General features: G+C 50.9%; 1 protein-coding gene across 1 annotated transcript in view; it reads right to left on the bottom strand.

The window, feature by feature from the left end:
- The window catches only part of RPH3AL (rabphilin 3A like (without C2 domains)), a 132,871-nt gene that overhangs the window by 10,808 nt on the left and 106,934 nt on the right, over window positions 1-15,129 (bottom strand). The window lies entirely within an intron of this gene.

Below are 15,129 nucleotides of genomic sequence, written 5' to 3'. Positions count from 1 at the left end.
AGACAGAGTGGGACGCTGTCAGTTACAGTCTCGAGACCCATCCTGAACTGGACGGGACCCAACTATAAGTGTCACATTCAGGCCAGGTTGGATCTGAAAAGAGCCTGACCCACGCAGGCCGAGATGGTCTCTGAGCACCTCCTACCCAGGGGGTCAACCCAGTGGCAGCAGCTGCATGTACTGCTTCTCTTGGCCATCCCCCTTTTGCTGCACTCTCTCAAAACAAAAAAAGGAGAATGCCGACAGAGATGGGCAATGGGCATGGGGAGCGAGAAGCCCCCCACCAGGCTGAGCCCTTAGGATGAGACAGCAGCACTGACAGGTTCTAGGGGACATGTCCGGTTCAGGTTGGGTCTGAAGATGACTTGACACTCGTGGGTTGGGTTCGGGTCAGCTAGGCTCGGCTTGCGTTCGGGTCTGGGCTAGGCTTCAAAATTAGGCCTGAGCAGACATCTAGTGTCAGTATCCTAAATTGCCCCGGACCAGCCCTCTGCGTGCCAGGATAAAAGGGACATTACACATCTCTTTACTCCCCTTCAGTCATTTAATTGTTGGGGGCACAAACCTGCCTGCCTTGCCCACCTACATTACCACCATTCAAGTCAAACTACTCCAGGGATTTCACTTGGGGTTAGCTCAGACCTATCCATCACTACTCAGCCTGAGTAAGGGCAGAACCTAATCAGTAGTCTCGGAAGCACCTTCCCCTTGTTTCCCTTGATGGGATACACAAGGAACACGCAGGGTTGGCAGGTCTCTGATTGCCTAGCTCAGGCTAGCTCAGCGTGGCTCCGAGATGTTCCATTCTGTCAGTTCACCCGACAAAGCCAGCGCGGACGCTCCTGGAGGTGCCAGTCCCCACGTGCAGCATAGCTACATGTAGGATGAAACCCACCATGCAGGGGAGCAGCGCAAGGCTCAAGCACCCCTTCATTCTCAACACAAGTACTTAGGTGGTGCATAGGCCTCTGTGCAGGGGTGAATTTCGCTCACCAGTGAGGGCAGCCACTGGATGAGACACCATCCAAAGTGCCCAATCTGGCAGGTTTAAGCAAGCAAAACTCCCACCGACTTCTGTGGGAATGACGTGGGCATATATAGGCTAGTGGGGAAGGCCCTGATTGCTAAGCAGGGGAGGCCCTGATTGCTTTCTCTCCTCTCCACTTACACAGCACTACAGCATCTGGCTGCATCTGTTCCAAGACTGAGCAGCACTCACGTGGAGGCAGCCAAATCCAGGGACATTTTCATTCTCCTTTTCCCCGCCTCCTCTGCTGAGCGCTTGGAAATTTCCCCAATGATTCCTGCCTTTCCTCACCAGGAATTATTGCTACGGAAATACAGGCTGAGCTAGGGCTGATTAATCTCCCTGTCATTGCACACTTACCATCCCTTTTTACAGGCTGCAAAGTCCTGAGTGGTTTTAATTCCAGCTCAGCCATAGCAGGACTAACTAGGTAAAGCTGCTCTCCTATTAGGGCATGGCTAGTAATGGTGAATGTGCTTTACGCAAGCACTTGTAAATGCCACTGCCCGGGCCACTACTGTTAAGCTGGAGGGTCATGATCTCTATCATAGTTTTTCCACCGGGAATCCAAACAGGCATTCTGCAGGGACCCTCGTGCTTCTTCAAAGCCAGGCAAGGTCACAGGCCCTGATTCAGCCAGGGCTGCAAGGAAAGCTGTGGATGGAGCGGAGATGGAGGGACATGGCTCATTTGTAGCAATGATGCAGTGGGGTGGGAAAGAGATGGCTCAAGTAGGAGTGGATAGAACTTTACTAGGAACAATTACGCGGGGGGCGGGAGTGGGAAGGGATGACTCAGTTAGGAACAATTACTCCAGGGTGGACAGAGTTAATCTAGGAGTGGTTTCTTTGCATGGGGATGATGGCCCAGAAGAACAGCTTGTTACTCTGCTGTGTGCAAGATAATACTCAACTAAGGAGCAGTTACCTGCTGGATCTGATGGTCCCCAGAGGAACCATTACACAGGGAGGGCCAAAGAACAAACCTTTGTTAGGAGTAGAACAGAAGTAAGCAATTTAAGGCAATCCCAGTTGCAGGACAGTGCTTTGTGCCCTAAATTGGTGGGCTTTAGCACTGCGTGGCACCTTAAGGTGCTAGGGACTGGAGGGTCCATAAAGCCTTAGGCTGTTAGATCATTTCACTGCTGGGCTTTGTGGGCTAGTGCACTAGCTGTTAGTGCTAAAGGCACACTACGTCTATCTTGGGTATAAGTCACTGTTGTAGCAGCCAAGCCCCTCATTGTTCCAATAGGGAATGGAAGCACAGAGAGATTAAATGACTTGCCCAAGGACACAAACATTTTGTGGTACGTCAGGGAATTTAACCCAGGCCTCAAGTCCCAGGTCAGTACCCTAACCACTTGACCATCCTTCCTGCATTCAGGGAATCCCTGGACATGAAAGGGTTAACCTTGATAGTTGCTTGTGGGTCTCGCTCACACTGTGGGCTAGGGTGGGCTAAGCTATACAGTGTTATTGTAACCGAGCTCAGGCAGATGGCAATCTGAAAGCTCCTAGACTGCAAAGGTGACATAGGAGGGTGAGGGTCATTGCTCTTTGCTCCCGTTGGTGTCCACATGTGCAGCCCTTCATCCCCTGCACCCACTGTCAGAACAGAGATTTACAGGGGAAGGGAACTGGGCTGGCAAAGTAAACCAGTGCTCCGGCTGCCACCTGGCTGCTATTAACAAAACAGGGCACACCTGCCTTGCTGCCAGTGAACCAGATAGCTCAGCCCTGGTCTACACTAGGACTTTAGGTCGAATTTAGCAGCATTAAATCGATGTAAACCTGCACCCGTCCACACGATGAAGCCCTTTATTTCGACTTAAAGGGCTCTTAAAATCGATTTCCTTACTCCACCACTGACAAGTGGATTAGCGCTTAAATCAGCCTTGCCGGCTCGAATTTGGGGTACTGTGGACACAATTCGACGGTATTGGCCTCCAGGAGCTATCCCAGAGTGCTCCATTGTGACCGCTCTGGACAGCACTCTCAACTCAGATACACTGGCCAGGTAGACCGGAAAAGGCCCGCGAACTTTTGAATCTCATTTCCTGTTTGGCCAGCGTGGCAAGCTGCAGGTGACCATGCAGAGCTCATCAGCAGAGGTGACCATGATGGAGTCCCAGAATCACAAAAGAGCTCCAGCATGGACCGAACGGGAGGTATGGGATCTGATCGCTGTTTGGGGAGAGGAATCCGTGCTATCAGAACTCCGTTCCAGTTTTCGAAATGCCAAAACCTTTGTCAAAAACTCCCAGGGCATGAAGGACAGAGACCATAACAGGGACCCGAAGCAGTGCCGCGTGAAACTGAAGGAGCTGAGGCAAGCCTACCAGAAAACCAGAGGGGCGAACGGCCGCTCCGGGTCAGAGCCCCAAACATGCCGCTTCTATGATGAGCTGCATGCCATTTTAGGGGGTTCAGCCACCACTACCCCAGCCGTGTTGTTTGACTCCTTCAATGGAGATGGAGGCAATACGGAAGCAGGTTTTGGGGACGAGGAAGATGATGATGAGGAGGAGGTTGTAGATAGCTCACAGCAAGCAAGCGGAGAAACCAGTTTTCCCGACAGCCAGGAACTGTTTCTCACCCTGGACCTGGAGCCAATACCCCCCGAACCCACCCAAGGCTGCCTCCTGGACCCAGCAGGCGGAGAAGGGACCTCCGGTGAGTGTACCTTTTAAAATACTATACATAGTTTAAAAGCAAGCATGTGAAAGGATTACTTTGCCCTGGCATTCGCGGTTCTCCTGGATGTACTCCCAAAGCCTTTGCAAAAGGTTTCTGGGGAGGGAGCCTTATTGCGTCCTTCATGGTAGAACACTTTACCACTCCAGGCCAGTAACACGTACTCGGGAATCATTATACAACAAAGCATTGCAGTGTATGTTTGCTGGCGTTCAAACAACATCCGTTCTTTATCTCTCTGTGTTATCCTCAGGAGAGTGAGATATAATTCATGGTCACCTGGTTGAAATAGAGTGCTTTTCTTCAGGGGACACTCAGAGGAGCCCATTCCTGCTGGGCTGTTTGCCTGTGGCTAAACAGAAATGTTCCCCGCTGTTAGCCACAGGGAGGGGGGAAGATTGAGGGGGTAGCCATGCGGTGAGGGGAGGCAAAATGCGACCTTGTAACGAAAGCACATGTGCTATGTATGTAATATTAACAGCAAGGTTTACCCTGAAAGAGTGTAGCCACTGTTTTATAAAATGTGTCTTTTTAAATACCGCTGTCCCTTTTTTTTTCCTCCACCAGCTGCATGTGTTTCAATGATCACAGGATCTTCTCCTTCCCAGAGGCTAGTGAAGCTTAGAAAGAAAAAAAAAACAAAAAAAAAAACACGCACTCGCGATGAAATGTTCTCCGAGCTCATGCTGTCCTCCCACACTGACAGAGCACAGACGAATGCGTGGAGGCAAATAATGTCAGAGTGCAGGAAAGCACAAAATGACCGGGAGGAGGGGTGGCAGGCTGAAGAGAGGGCTGAAGCTCAAATGTGGCGGCAGCGTGATGAGAGGAGGCAGGATTCAATGCCGAGGCTGCTGGAGGACCAAACCAGCATGCTCCAGTGTATGGTTGAGCTGCAGCAAAGGCAGCTGGAGCACAGACTGCCACTACAGCCCCTGTGTAACCAACCACCCTCCTCCCCAAGTTCCATAGCCTCCACACCCAGACGCCCAAGAATGCGGTGGGGGGGCCTCCGGCCAACCAGCCTCTCCACCACAGAGGATTGCCCAAAAAAAAGAAGGCTGTCATTCAATAAATTTTAAAGTTGTAAACTTTTAAAGAGCTGTGCTTAAAGTGCTGTGTGGCATTTTCCTTCCCTCCTCCACCACCCCTCCTGGGCTACCTTGGTAGTCATCCCCCTATTTGTGTGATGAATGAATAACTAATGCATGAATGTGAAGCAACAATGACTTTATTGCCTCTGCAAGCGGTGACTGAAGGGAAGAGGGGAGGGTGATTAGCTTACAGGGAAGTAGAGTGAACCAAGGGGCGGGGGGTTTCATCAAGGAGAAACAAACAGAACTTTCACGCCGTAGCCTGGCCAGTCACGAAACTGGTTTTCAGAGCTTCTCTGATGCACAACATGCCCTCCTGTGCTCTTCTAACCGCCCTGGTGTTTGGCTGCACATAACCAGCAGCCAGGCGATTTGCCTCAACCTCCCACCCCGCCATAAACGTCTCCCCCTTACTCTCACAGATATTGTGGAGCTCACAGCAAGCAGTAATAACAATGGGAATATTGGTTTCGCTGAGGTCTAAGCGAGTCAGTAAACTGCGCCAGCGTGCCTTTAAATGTCCAAATGCACATTCTACCACCATTCTGCACTTGCTCAGCCTGTAGTTGAATAGCTCCTGACTACTGTCCAGGCTGCCTGTGTACGGCTTCATGAGCCATGGCATTAAGGGGTAGGCTGGGTCCCCAAAGATACATATAGGCATTTCAACATCCCCAACAGTTATTTTCTGGTCTGGGAATAAAGTCCCTTCCTGCAGCTTTTGAAACAGACCAGAGTTCCTGAAGATGCGAGCGTCATGTACCTTTCCCGGCCATCCCACGTTGATGTTGGTGAAACGTCCCTTGTGATCCACCAGAGCTTGCAGCACTATTGAAAAGTACCCCTTGCGGTTTATGTACTTGGCGGCTTGGTGCTCTGGTGCCAAAATAGGGATATGGGTTCCGTCTATGGCCCCACCACAGTTAGGGAATCCCATTGCAGCAAAGCCATCCACTATGACCTGCACATTTCCTAGGGTCACTACCCTTGATATCAGCAGATCTTTGATTGCGTGGGCTACTTGCATCACAGCAGCCCCAACCTTAGATTTGCCCACTCCAAATTGATTCCCAACTGACCGGTAGCTGTCTGGCGTTGCAAGCTTCCACAGGGCTATCGCCACTCGCTTCTCAACTGTGAGGGTTGCTCTCATCTTGGTATTCATGCGCCTCAGGGCAGGGGAAAGCAAGTCACAAAGTTCCATACAAGTGCCCTTACGCATGCGAAAGTTTCGCAGCCACTGGGAATCGTCCCAGACCTGCAACACTATGCGGTCCCACCAGCCTGTGCTTGTTTCCCGAGCCCAGAATCGGCGTTCCACAGCATGAACCTGCCCCATTAGCACCACGATGCATGCACTGGCAGGGCCCATGCTTTCAGAGAAATCTGTGTCCATGTCCTGATCACTCACGTGACCGCGCTAACGTCGCCTCCTCGCCCGGTATCGCTTTGCCAGGTTCTGGTGCTGCATATACTGCTGGAGAATGCGCGTGGTGTTTAATGTGCTCCTAATTGCCAAAGTGAGCTGAGCGGCCTCCGTGCTTGCCTTGGTATGGCGTCCGCACAGAAAAAAGGCGCGGAATGATTGTCTGCCGTTGCTCTGACGGAGGGAGGGGCGCCTGACGACACAGCTTACAGGGTTGGCTTCAGGGAGCTAAAATCAACAAAGGGGGTGGCTTTACATCAAGGAGTATTTCAGGCAGGACTTCACGGAGGGTTCCAATAAGAAATGGTGCACCTAAGTTATTGTTCTTATTGGAACGAGGAGGTTAGCCTGGCCTCTGATTGATACATGGCTAGATTTACCTCGCTGCACCTTCTCTGTGAGTGACTGCAGCGTGACCTAGAGGAATAAGTCCCCTAGATGGGGGAGAGGGGGAAGCAAATGAATACAAAACAAATCTGGTCTATTTCTTGTTTTGATCCACTCCATCTATCTTTTACATCTTTGGCTGGCAGCAGACGGTGCAGAAGGACTGCATGCCATCCACATCTCATGGCTGCTCAGCAGAAGATGGTACAGTACGACTGCTAGCAATCCGTATCGCCTGCCTGCTTACCATAAGATGGTTCAATAGGACTGACTGCAGGACTAAAGAGAATGACCTGGTCAAGTCACTCCAAATTTAGTCCCTGCGCCCATGTCTGTCCAGGCACTCCCAGCCAACGTGGCCAGGAGCACCTCGGACATGACGATGACGGCTACCAGTCGTATTGTACCGTCTGCTGCCACAAGGCAAGGGGTTGCTGCTACTGTGTAGCAATGCCGTACCGCGTCTGCCAGCTCCCAGGAGACATAGGGTGACGGTTACCTGAGCGGGCTCCATGCTTGCCGTGGTATGGCGTCTGCACAGGTAACTCAGGAAAAAAGGCGCGAAACGATTGTCTGCCCTTGCTTTCACGGAGGGAGGGAGGAAAGGAAGGGGGGCCTGACGATATGTACCCAGAACCACCCGCAACAATGTTTTAGCCCCATCAGGCATTGGGATCTCAACCCAGAATTCCAATGGGCAGCGGAGACTGCGGGAACTGTGGGATAGCTATCCATAGTGCAATGCTCCGGAAGTCGACTCTAGCCTCTAGTGTGGAAGCACTCCGCCGAGTTAATGCACTTAGAGCATTTTCTGTGGGGACACACACACTCGAATGTATAAAACTGATTTCTAAAAAACCGACTTCTATAAATTCGACCTTATTCCGTAGTGTAGACATACCCTCAGGGGCAGAACAGGGAATTCAGTTGGCCAGTGAGTTCAAGAGGAGGTGAATGAGAATGCAAGTCACCTGGTGGCTGCGTCTAAACAGGCTCTTAGAACAAGCGGCAGGTGGAGATATTAGGGAATAAGGTATTTCCAGAGACTGTGGCGGCTGCTCTGCTAAGCAATGGGGCTTAGCGTAACAGCCACCATGATGCATTTTCTATTAAAAAAAAGAAAAAAGTAGCAAGTTCTTCTCCTTTATTATTTGTGAGCCAGAGCAGGCCCAAACCCACCTCAAGCTGGGGTAAGTTCTGATCCAGATCCCGTCCTCACAGGTGGCTAGTACCTTAGTGGACCTGAAAGCTGGTGGAATGAGCTTGGGGTGGGCACAAAATCCTACAGAACACATGAGACACCAAAAGCAGCAATGCAAACTCCCACCGAGTTGCCAAGCCTGGAGGTTACACGGATATCAAGAGGGTGTTTAGACAAGTCCATGCAGATGTGAGCACCCACCTCTGGAATACAGATGCCCTCGGTAGGTAGGGGCACCCCTCACCACAGGGCAACCCTGAACATTCATCTGGCTATTTATTACTGGCATTGGCAGGCAGCATTGCAACAGAGCTGTGGGCTTGGTTTCCTTCACTGCTTGGTTTGGTGCTAGTGTTCACTCAAGGGGGAGAAAAAAAATTCAACATGCACAACTCAAATAACTCTAAGAATCTGCAAGAAATGTTTAATTTTAAACAAAACAAAACGCTAATGGCTAGTTGGTGAGAGTCACTAATGAAAGACCAAACCTCAAGCTATGGCTTCACTTAAACCATTACAGCGGCACAGCTGTGATGCTACAGCCTTCAGTGTGGAGACGACCTACGCTGATAGGGGGAGGTGGACCACCTAAGCCCAGGAGGCGGTAGCTAGGTTTACAGAAGAATTCTTCTGTTGCCTTAGTGCTGTCTATGCCGGGGGTTAGGTTGGCATAGCCCCATCTCCCAGGAGTGAGGATTTGTCACACCCCGAGAGATGCAGCTATGACAATGTAAGTTCCCAGCACAGAGCAGCTCTCAGTCTCAACAAAGAGAGCTTTGTCCCCACTCAGACAGTTCTCTTTTACGGATGGACAATCAACCCCAGGACCTCATAGTGCATGGACTCCAGTAGAGCTAGCCTTAGAATCATAGAAGATTAGGGTTGGAAGAGACATCAGGAGGTCATCTGATCCAAACCCCCTGCTCAAAGCGGGATCAACACCAACTAAATCATCCCAGCCAGGGCTTTGTCAAGCCGGGCCTTAAAAACCTCTAAGGATGGAGATTCCACCACCTCCCTGGGTGACCCATTCCAGCGCTTCACCATCCTCCTAGTGAAATAGTTTTCCCCCCGCCCCAAATCCAACCTAGACCTCCCCCACTGCAACTTGAGACCATTGCTTCTTGTTCTATCATCTGCCACCACTGAGAACAGCCGAGCTCCATCCTCTTTGGAACCCCCCCTTCAGGTAGTTGAAGGCTTCTATCAAATCCCCCGACTCTTCTCTTCTGCAGACTAAACGAGCCCAGTTCCTTCAGCCTCTCCTCATAAGTCATGAGCCCCAGCCCCCTAATAGTTTTCATTGCCCTCCGCTGGACTCTCTCCAATTTGTCCACATCCTTTCTGTAGTGGAGGGCCCAAAACTGGATGCAATACTCCAGATGTGGCCTCACCAGTGACAAATAGAGGGGAATCATCACTTCCCTCGATCTGCTGGCAATGCACCTACTAATGCAGCCCAATATGCAGTTAGCCTTCTTGGCAACTGACACACTGTTGACTCATATCCAGCTTCTCATCCACTGTAATCCCTAGGTCCTTTTCTGCAGAACTACCGCTTAGCCAGTCGGTCCCTAGCCTGTAGCAGTGCATGGGATTCTTCCGTCCTAACTGCAAGACTCTGCACTTGTCTTCATTGAGCCTCATCAGATTTATTTTAGCCTAATCCTCCAACTTGTCTAGGTCACTCTGGACCCTATCCGTACCCTCCAGTGTATCTACCTCTCCCCCCAGCTTAGTGTCATCCACGAATTTGCTGAGGGTGCAATCCATCCCATCATCCAGATCATTAATGAAGTGTTGAACAAAACTGGCCCCATGACAGACCCCTGGGGCACTCCACTTGATACCGGCTGCCAACCAGACATGGAGCCGTTGATCACTACCCATTGAGCCAGACAATCTAGCCAGCTTTCTACCCACCTTATAGACTTTCTGGATAGAAGTTAGTGTTTGGTACTGCAGGCATAGCATGCTGAAGAATCAGAGAAGGCAGTGCATAACGGGGAAGAAAATTGGCAGCATGTGATCTCCAAAGGAAGAAAGAGGAGAACCCATGTATCCCCAATGCAGATAGAGGTAAGTAACCGTTTTCAGGCTCTCAGCACAGGTACTACGGCGGAGAATGGTTTGGAAGAGTCATCTGAGGGAAGGGATCAGAAGGAGACACCATGACCAGAAGGCATGGGATGCCTAGTCCTAGGGATGGGGGTTCCACGACCACCACTCCCAAGCGTGCTGCTTGCCTGGAGCTAGAATTCAGGATGTGACGGAGCGTCTGCCAAGAGTGATCAAGCCCACGGACCGCTACCCCTTCCTACTTCTCGCCTTGCCCATGCCCACTGATGCAATAGCTAGCATCAGGACACAATAAGGGTGGAATAAACAAGGGCTCTTGTCTTTTTCAGCTGGTTACCAGCAGTTAAGCAGAGCAGGACAATGGAGACTGGTACTCTATGTCCAGGGTGGGCATCAGGCAGAACGACAGTATCCTTAAGCATAAGCGAAATGCAGTGCTGCTGTAGCAACCCTGCTCCAGGCACGTCAATGGTGTAGATCCCCAGTGACTCCTGTGAGACTGAGCAGAATCCAGCCCACTGTGAAGGTTACTGCCCTGAAGCACGAGATCGGATTGCCTGCACACGCACCCATTTCCCTTACTCACACGTATGGAAAGCCACCAACACACCTATATCCAGCCCCTGTCGAGTCCAACAGTGTCCTGCTGTGCATGGTACAGACAGAGGCCCCAATCCTGGCTGGGGTACATAAGAGGGGAAACAGTGCCTGTGTACCCCTTCCCTCCACTGTGTCTGGCTACTGGAGGAGACAGACTAGCAAAGCCAGCAATGCTGTAGGCTCCAGTGGGGACCTGGTCCATGGCTGACTAGGTACGGGCTGTGGCTAACCCTAGCATCCACCATTGCATAGCAGCCATGGGGCAGCAGTCAGGTTGTGGGGGGGCATGGCGGGCTGGAGGAGAGGTGCATTCCTGGAGACATTATGCCCAGTCCTGACCTCTGCTGGCATATTGCCTCCAGCTGTCCCTGGTGGAGCTTTACCTCTCCTCCCAACCAGAGGTCTGGCTCACAACGACACCCACAGCAGGTCGGCACTTGCTTCACAACTGAAAATCAAACCAGCTATCTGCCATTCACTGAAGGGCTCAAGTGGGTATCAGGAGTGACATGGCAGCTCCAGGAGTTTCCACAAAACAAGGCACCTCTCTCTTCCAAATGGTGCTGCACAGACCCTCCCAACCCCACTCTTTATGGAAACTGCTGAACTCGGAGACCTTTCGCTACCAGGGACACATGACACATTGTCACACAATATGGCTCCAGTCAGAGTGCTGCCCATGGCCTACTGGGTATCGAAGCTCAAGCGGTGATGTCCACTCCCTACTCAAACACAGTCACGGCTAGGCAGAGGGAATAGACATGCTCCCAGAGCTGGAGCAACCCTGCCTGGGTGTTTGTACAGGATAGGAAGAACCTCCCTCTTCCTATCTGTTCTGTGCACAGTGGCACTGAAAGCTAATAAGGACACAAATCACGACAGCGTGGCAGCATCTAGGCAAGCGGCCAGCTGGACTCCTGCTAAACTCTGCTAGTTACCATATCCTGCTACTCCCCTCTCCATTTGCCTGCTTTGGTTCTCTGGTGCCTCCTGCCTGCCGAGCGTCTGTTCTCTGGGCCAGGGACTGTCTCCTCCATTATTCTCGTACACAGTGCCCGGCACAGAGAGGGGTTCCTAGGCCCTCCCATAGGATAAATCCGAACCAACCACTGAGCGTTCAACCCGTCTATGCAGTGCTAACTCCCCGGTACCGCAGAAAGACACATTCTATCAAGCCATAAAGAAAAGCTGGACCGGAGGGTTCAGCACATTCCTCCGCGTGTTACGCTCAATGTACAATGCTATGTAAATCATCATCTGTGAATCCTAGCTCAAGGGAGCACTCAGGGAGCTGACCAAAGCCCAGGAACTGGACAGAAGCGGTCGGACGACGGTGGCACAGAATGTGGGGTATGCTTTGGAGGGAGCTTGTACAACAGGCGGTTGCTGGGGAATGGAAGCCTCCTGCCCTAATCCCCCAACCGAGGGAGGTAGATACACATCTCCCTGTACCTACATGACCCCTATTACATCGCATCTGAGCACCTCCAGCTCTAATGCATTTATCCTCCACTGCCCTGGCAAGGGCTAGTTTCTCCGTTTTACAGATGGGGAGCTGAGGCCCAGAGAGACTAAGTGACTCAGCTAAGGTCACCAAAGAAGCCTAGGGTGGAGCAGGGAATTGAACCAAGGTCTGCTGAGTCCCAGTCTACGGCTCTAACTCCTCTGCATCCATGCCCACTTCACAGGGACATTTTCCATTGACTGAGTGGCCTTGGGAGCACAGGTCCTAGTGAACGCCTGAGGGCGGGGCTACTAAATCCCTTCAAAATCTCCCCAGATTGCTTACCATTCTCACCACTAAGTATATTAAGGTACACAACAGCTACCAGGTGGGTTCAGCTCATGGGAAGCAATGGGCATGCTCCAGTGGTTCTCAGCCTTTTCACCTTTGAGGACCCCTACAAAATCTCAAATGGCCATGCAGACCCCTTTGGAAATCTTAGACATGACCCCCAGGGTCTGCGAACCACAGACTGAAAAATCACTGCCCCAGATGAAGCAGTTCCTACACAAGCAGAGCTCCCAGAGCTGTGCGTGTTCTCAGCGACTCTCCCAGCCACCCAAGTGAAGACTCGCATAAAGCAGCCCGGGACAGGTTCTGCTGGTTTCCAGCTGCAGGAAGATACCAGTCAGCACATGTCAAGTGGGAAAGGGCAGAGGGCAGATCCTGGATCTTAGTCACAGCTGTATGAACACAGCCTATTAAGTCCTGGGGCTGATAGGTGGAGCCCAAAGTAAGCAAAGGAAGGTCATGCCTTAGAAGGAGGGAAGGGCTACAGGAAATATGTATGGGGGACAAAAATAAATGAACGAAAAGGGATGGGGTGCAGGCCATACGGTTAGTGACAGGACACCCAACACAGAACCCCAGACACCTGACATGCTGAGGAGTCCAAGGAATCCAGCCGCTGCTCTGCAGACAAGAAGTGACTCCAGATTCACACCAGTTTAAGCAGAGATGAAAACCTATTCCCAGACTCAACGTCTCAGAGGGTGGTCTGGAGGGCAGAGCGTGCTGAGGGGAAGCAGGAAGGCAGAGGAATGAGAAGAGCATATCAGACGGGGAGGGTGAAGAACTTGGGCTGGGATGCTGTTTTCATCCTGTCAAGCTCATCAGGCCCTTTCAGCGAGACAAAACTCCCGGCTGGCATTTCCCAGCATGGATTAAAGCTGGGTCCCGCAGGTCCTGAGGCAGTGAGCAAGCCTTCCCTTCAGTCAGGTATCAGCTTTCTAGCTCCATCTCCTCAATTATTAAGGATGCGTGGTTGAGGAGAAAAGCTGGAAAATGGGACTCAAGAGCTCCCCAAAGGCTCAGAAGCCAGCAAGCAAAGAGAACCCAACACGGATTTTTTTTAAATCTGAGTTTTCATCTCAATCTCATGATTTTGGGGGCCTGATTCCTCACACGTGGGTTTGGCAATACTGAGGTCACAGGCTGTGGAGCCAGGGGGATCACCCAGGCCATGGCCCAACTAATTTTTGGCCAGGCCAAACCTGAGAGGCACCGCAACCTTGTGTGCTGAATTGCAGTGCCATGCACTCAGATTTGGAGGGGATGGGGATGGAAGCTCATGGATCTGGGGTCAGAAGGCAAATCTATGGCCCCCCCCCCCACATTTTAAATGATGCTCCGCAGCCCCTGACTGAGGACATCATCCCACAGATGGGATCCCTGCCATGGGACCAGGATTGGGCACAATAAAGCCCTGAAATCACATTGGAGTAATACAGTGGCAGCATCAGATTTATGCTACCATAAAAATTAAGTGGGCTCCTTCTCCCCCGGACTCACAGTGTAACCTTCAGATAAAGCCATTCCACTATTAAAATGGAACAACGGTAATAGAGTAGAAAGTCCTACAGCCCACCTGCAAAATTACACGGCTAGGAGCATTTAACCAGCCACAGAGCAGCTGTCTGATTGACTAAATGTCCCTAAGTGCTTTTTAATAGAACACTGCACAGACCATTTGCAGAGCCCTTTGGCAGGCCAGGCCCTAACGATCGTGTCAGGTGTGCCCAGGAGGTTTGTACTCATTCTCCAGACATCTCCACTTATATAAATGGCCCATATTTTCTTAACACGTTATTCGCAAATGCAGACCTAAAAGATGGAAAAAGGATCATGCCGAAGTCCCAACTATCTCCAGAGATTCAGACCAGGAAAATCTTTTAAGCCACTGAAAGCTTTGCTGCAAATTGTAGAGACTTGTTGCTAGCTCTTGGCCTGCGTGACCCAGACGGCTACTCTGCTTTGTCCATGCTGCACTATCCCTATGCTTTAGAGTTGCCCAAGATAAGCAGGAGCAGCAGAGGGAGAAGAGACTCATAAAGGGAAGTTTGTCAGAATGTGCCTCTTCATCAGTGCAAACAAAAGATTTTTCCATTGAAAGCAAGCCAGAGCTCAAACCAGATAGTCTGACACCCGAGCATCTGTCCATCCAATTAAACCGACATGTCCTTGATTCCTCTCCATCCCCACCCCTCCACCAGCACCTGTTTCCTGCGCATTACGAAGTTTAGGGAAGTTAAACAAAAACAAACCCAAACCACCACAAAGCATGCTGTAGAGACCAAGTCTGCCTAGGCAAGGATCAGAGTGGCTGACTGGGTCCTTTCCCACCTCTTAGATCTAGGAAAAGCAGAGAGATTGTTCTTCATAATGGACACAAAGAACCCACATGTTCAGCTAGCCAATCTCAAGCCAGTCCAGTGACCACGTACCCAATTTTACAGATGCAAGCAGTTGGATGTGCAAGATCAACATCAACATCCCCCTCCCCCAAAACCTCATAGCACGAAATATCAGCAGAGGGACAGGGAACAGAGTCTTATAGTAAAGGCACAAACACAGGAGTTAGGAGAGCTGTGTTCTTTTCCCATCTCGGTCACTGACTCCCTGAGTGACTTTAGAGCCATTCACTTATCCTGTTCCCAGTCAGTTAAATGGGGGAGAATATTTACTTACCCCATAGGCGGATAGCATGGTAGTGGTTGGAAAGCATGGTGAGGTCCTTGGACAGAGAGTGACTGAGAAGCACCATGAATCATTAGTGACTTACTGGTTCACATATTTATATTTAATGTAACAAAGTATAGAACTATTGTGTAATACATGC

Source organism: Lepidochelys kempii, chromosome 17, assembly GCF_965140265.1.
Source record: "Lepidochelys kempii isolate rLepKem1 chromosome 17, rLepKem1.hap2, whole genome shotgun sequence".
NCBI classification, from domain to species: Eukaryota; Metazoa; Chordata; order Testudines; family Cheloniidae; genus Lepidochelys; species Lepidochelys kempii.
Note: the sequence above shows the minus strand (reverse complement) of the source record. Positions and strands in the feature narration are given on the sequence as shown.